Here is a 6,000-nt window from a genome sequence, read left to right on the forward strand (position 1 = left end):
ACATATGGGGGTAGGGTGAGGATGTGGGGGAAGGTATGTGGGAGGTGAGGTGTGGGGGAGGTATGGGGATGGGGTGAGGTGAGTGAGTAGGGTGAGGTGTGGGAGTAGGGTGACACATGGGGGTAGGGTGTAACATGGGTGTAAGGTGGGGCATGGGAGTAGGGTGACACATGGGGGATATGGTGTAACATGGGTGTAAGGAGGGGCATGGGAGTAGGGTGAGGTGTGGGAGTAGGATGTAACATGGGTATAAGGTAGCGCATGGGAGTAGGGTGAGGTGTGGGAGTAGGGTGTAACATGGGTGTAAGGTAGCGCATGGGAGTAGGGTGAGGTGTGGGAGTAGGGTGACATATGGGGGTATGGTGTAACATGGGTGTAAGGTGGGGCATGGGAGTAGGGTGAGGTGTGGGAGTAGGGTGAAGTACTGGTGTAGGAGGAGGTGTGAGGGCACGGTGAGGTGTGGGGGTGGGGGTGGCCACAGAATGGAGTCAGTGGGGTGGGGGTGCATTGTGTGTGTGAATGTAGTTTTATGTCATTTATAGCAATATTCCAGCAATGAAATGTCAGGCGTGAAATGTGGGGAATTGTACCCAGATCTTTGGCATAACAAGCAAATGCTAGACCAGTGAGTGAGTGAGTGAGTGAGTAAGTCCCCATATAAGCTGAATTCATGGCTATGATAAGGTTTCATGTTGGCATTGCAACCAGTGTGTGAATGTATGGAGGGCAGGAAGCTCTCTAAATGAATTCCATACAATTATAGACAGATAGAAAACCAGTAGGGACATAATGATGAAGTAAAGGAATCAATTAAAGGGACAAGAATAGAAAGTTGGGTCTGTAGACAGAGCTGTTCTGTCAGACAAATTCACACCTATAACTCATCCTTGATTACATGTGACACTTCTCTTATGTTAATCCAGCGTGTAAAGAGGGCTTTATGGGAGAAAAATAGTGTGAGTAGCCAGGACAAGTCACAAAAGATGACAAGGACACTTAGACCATAGGCAGTCATCACTCACACTGAGTAGCAGTGAGCAGGATGAATGCTTCAACCAAAGGTGTTTCAATGAAGAAGAAAGAGTCACCATTGAATACCATGGATGAACAACAGATACATGACCAGTACAGATGGACAAGGGGTGAGAGGTCATCTCCAGGATTGATACAGAAGATCGAGGGATGGGGGGGGCAAAGGTGATACAAACTTGCTGCATGGTCATTGGTGACTGGGGGACAGCTGACCACCTGGGTGGACAAAATGATTGGTGTTTGAACATGATTAATTTTTCTATTTCATGGTTTTGACTTCATGGAAATCTTTAGTTGGCAATATAGGGGATACATGAGGTGGACATGACGGGGAGGTGGTGACATGGAGGTGGTTATGCTAGGTTGTCATGGCTCATGACATTGAAAGCAAGGCTGCATGTAACAGTAGTATTGACAACAGGTTAACAAGTCATGATTGATCATCAGTTTCAAAATGCAATTTGGTTGATTAATGATCATCATTGACATTATCAGGAAATCTGAAATTAATTGCATTCTTCAAGTGTATTCTTTGTGTAAATAACAAAAAGAAAAAAAACCAGAATCTGCAATTGACACGTCACAATGTCTTTAACAAAGGCAAGGTTTGCTTACAAGAAAACCAAATTAATTAATCCTGGCATATATCAACATGGGTCCATGATGACCCAGGTGCATGTTTTTGTGATAAATGGCTTTAGTGTACATACCATGATTGATTTAATTTATATTCCACAAGCACCTGTCAATGTCTTCAGAAAGCTTAGTTTGTACATCAGGAATCGGAGATCCCAGCCTAGCAGTCAAATCAACCATTTGGTTTTCATACAAATAACTTTACCAACCAGAAAATTGTATGATTTCATTTTGAATTAGAGTCGTATTTGACTTGCCAATCAATGCCATATAATCAAAGAATCATTGTATATTTCATCAATTGTGCCAATACTTTATGCAAGATGACAACATCTGGCGTCATCGTAAATTCTGACCTCTGTTTGCCTAGTGCAGAGCAATAAGCTTATCTATCCAATAATATCAGACAAAAATGATTATTCATTGAATTTTATTAATAGAATTTATTGCAGTCTACTAAAGATATTAATATCACAGTTTAGTCATATGTTGTATGAGAAAAGATTTGCTTGGCATCTGTTTATCTGAGGTAATGAAATCTCTTCTTAACAAATAATGACATTTGATGACAAGTACCATCATCTAAAGTAATGTAAACTACAGACTTATTTGTTCAAATTATAATTCAAAGTTTGACTAAATCAATTCTGGTTTCATGCCTTTTTAAGGAATACCTGCTTGATGAACAGACAGACAGCAAAATATTTAAATGGAGCTTAAATTTAATAAATTTAGAAACATTTCATTTGGACAAGAACCAGTCTAGTATTTTGATAAAATAGAAAATGCAATATCCACCTTAAATATTACACTAATATTTTTATCAACTTACCTGTATATTTGGATAGGTCCAACATGCATGATACAAACACAATTTGACATCTCTATCCATCCAGTACGCCTCCCAGAATAAAACACAAATCATAAAACTTTGTTATGAACACCCTTTATACGCTGTCAATCAAACTGTCAACACGAAGATATCAATATCCCAATGAAATCCACACAATCAAATCAATTGTCGACACAACTCCAAACTCCAAATCAAAGCATACGCAGATCCACTGTATCTGTACAAATTCATTGACACAACAATTCCTGGATTCAATGACACCCAAATATCCATAGAAAGAGAATTTTGTTATGCTGTTGACGCACACTGAAACTGTAAGCCTTTCTGTTTGAGAGTCAATATCGCCCAGTCTTCACAGCATTGTACAACACAGAAACCACCGTGACAGGCTTCCAACAAAAGCTTTTACATTTCACGAACACATGTTACGATGTCAGGGGTGGTTTAACTACCGCAGTATATATACTACACCTGACTGAGTCCTTAGTTTATGACAGCGAGCTAAACTGACAGAGCTATACACTCAATAACTAAGCATCTTCGTATGGGTTAAAATTCAATATGCCTTCTTTTATGAATTTTGCTACTTCTTTAGGTCCGATTATACCCTTTGTGAGTATGTATGTGAGAACTGTAGCAATATCTTCTGAGATATCCACCAAAAGGTCTCCAGTTAAAGAAACTGCTTCTGGGTAAATGCTATTAAATTTACATATTTCTCACATTCAAAGTCAAAACTTGTTTCTGAATATTTAAACCTGCAGCTGGACACATGGAAATACATATGCCACGAGTCTGTCCTAAATTTCTGGAACTGACATCATCTTTTATTGAACAGAACCTAAATAAGACCTAAAATGCTGCTGATGGATCATATTGTGGTTTCCTGGGTATATATTAATGTTCTGACACAATATCTGTTTCTACTTAAAGGCAATAGGATATGACAAAAATGCAGCTATACAGTGAAATAAGATACATGTATCTGAAGACTTCAGGTCAGAAACCAAGCTTGCTTTATGACAGTCTTAAATACAAGTCAGACGTTTCATATTACACAGCCAGCTGTGGTCATTTTCAGAAATGAGACAGTTATACATTATTGAGTATTTGTGTCCACAACTAGTCAGGAGAGTAGACAAAGCTTTTTTTACCAAAACACAAGATAAAAGGCTAATATTATGGATGACAACTTCTTTATTATGTCTAACAATGTCTCTGAGCTATGATATATACAACAGAGAATACTTGTCACCTGTAATATTTGCCTTCTACTTGAACACCAACTTCTAACTGCTTCTCAAGAACCCCAAATCACAAGATATAAGACTTATAAAAGTTAATTTGTTTAGCACTTTTTGTGACTAACTAACCTGACAAAAGTATGATTATTATGCTGGTGAATCCTGGTGACTCACAGTCCAGGAGAACATTTACCGCACACTCCGCTGCCCCAACTGTAATGCATTATCTCCAAATTCAGAAGGATGAGGTTAAACTCCAGTAAGTTGCTCAACCAACTTCACCTCAAGTGCTTGTGTTTGACCATCTATGGCCAGGGCGTTGGCAGTGGTAAAAGCATTTGCTTATCACATCAAATGAACGGGTTTGATTCCCAACATGAGTACTGTTTGAAGCCCATTTCTGGTGTCCAATGCTGATATTGCTGGAATATTGGTAACAATGGCTTAAAAACTAAATCCACCACTCTTTCAAGTTTCAAATATCTACAGAAAATATTGTCCATTTCTCCCAGTAATATCAGCATTGCATTCAGTATGTCAGTTTCACATTAAATCTACAAATTAAAATCAGGAATCCCATTTGTTTTTATATCATCGCAAAATCAAACTTATTACCTGTTACTCGATTTCCAAAGAATGTGTGAACATAAAAAAAAATCACCATAAAATCATATGACAACACGAAAAATTTAATCGATAAGAAATATCATCTGGACACATATCAACTGGCTATTAAAACATCCAAACATTTATCATTTCCCTACAGACCATTTCCAAAGTGTTTCTAATTGACAATTTCAACATATTCCACTCCATGCATTTCTGTTGGAAAGAGGATCCAGATGTGATGAAAGACGATCTAATACAATAAACTTAGGATATGATCCAAGTTTTCTGATAATTAAGTTTGCAATTTCTCCAATACTACCCAAATATGATGACTGTTCTCAGTACCATGAAATGCTTTTGGCATTCTATCTCAATATCCATCAAATTGTCAGCTGTTATTAAGACACCCCGTAATTCAATTATGAAGTCAATTTGTTTAATTAGTCAAACATACAGTCTATACTTGAAATGAAATCATTGTCATAACACAATGTTATCGTAAAATACTGCCATGCAATCATGGATATTAAACCAACAATGTGTCTCACAATTACCACCAAAAAGGACTGTTAGTTCGATCCAAATTAAGACAAATAGGGTAAGAATTCATAAGGGAATACACACACTTGACCAAAATGATAAAAAGCACTAAACAACTGGTTGATCTTTTACAATGGGATAAAATGCTTACGTCACACTCAAACACCACTGTGTCAAACCATAGTCAAACTCCACTTTGAAAAGTCAAACTTTTCACAAAGTAAAACTTGGTCTCTGCCTATTCTGTATTTAATCATCATTTTGTGGTTATGTTAAACCTAGGAAATTCTAAGTATTTACATTGTTCCTTTTATGACACAATGTTTCACTCTACTTGAATAAAGATGAACAAGAACAATTAATCGAACACAACATGTCAGATTGATAAATAATGAGATACAAATACAACACCAGCTGAAATGGTCATCTGCGTTTGTTCCTAAACACTTACAGTACCCAAACTACCATCTTGTCCACACTACAAACAGTTTCTGTAGAAGAAAGCGTATGTTTTGTGTGTATGACCATTTACTCTTAATTTGGTCCACCAACCTCTGCTTCATTTGAAAGACCAGTAGTCAGCTTTCACGACACCTTTGAGTATATATGCTTACATGGTAGAAGTTTAAATGCAACAAAAGAATTTTCTTGCGGCACTTTAACCATATTTGTTTCTTTCCAGAGCTGTGGGTGTCATGTGAAAGAAAGTGTTAACAAAAGATGTCCGGTACTATTTCTCAAGTGCAGTAGTTACTAAAAGTGGACAAATACTTGAACATGAGTGGACAAATGGCAATGGCCTCCATTGTCCAGACTTGATGTGATGAATAGAGAACCACCTGTATTCTTTTTTACATATCTGTTGGTTCGGCAAATAACACATGGTGGAGAGGTGTTGCCGTCTGTTAGCCACACAAAGACGGACATTTTACCTCAGGAATCCTCTATCTGTTCATATCCATTAATAAAAATCAATGAAAGAAATATGATCGGGGGCGAACATGTATGGTGTATGAATCCATTCCAGACTGCACACCCATATCAAAGGCTATGTCATTTATGCTACGATAACTGGAGCTTTTTTCC

Source organism: Haliotis asinina, chromosome 2, assembly GCF_037392515.1.
Source record: "Haliotis asinina isolate JCU_RB_2024 chromosome 2, JCU_Hal_asi_v2, whole genome shotgun sequence".
Lineage (NCBI taxonomy): Eukaryota > Metazoa > Mollusca > Gastropoda > Lepetellida > Haliotidae > Haliotis > Haliotis asinina.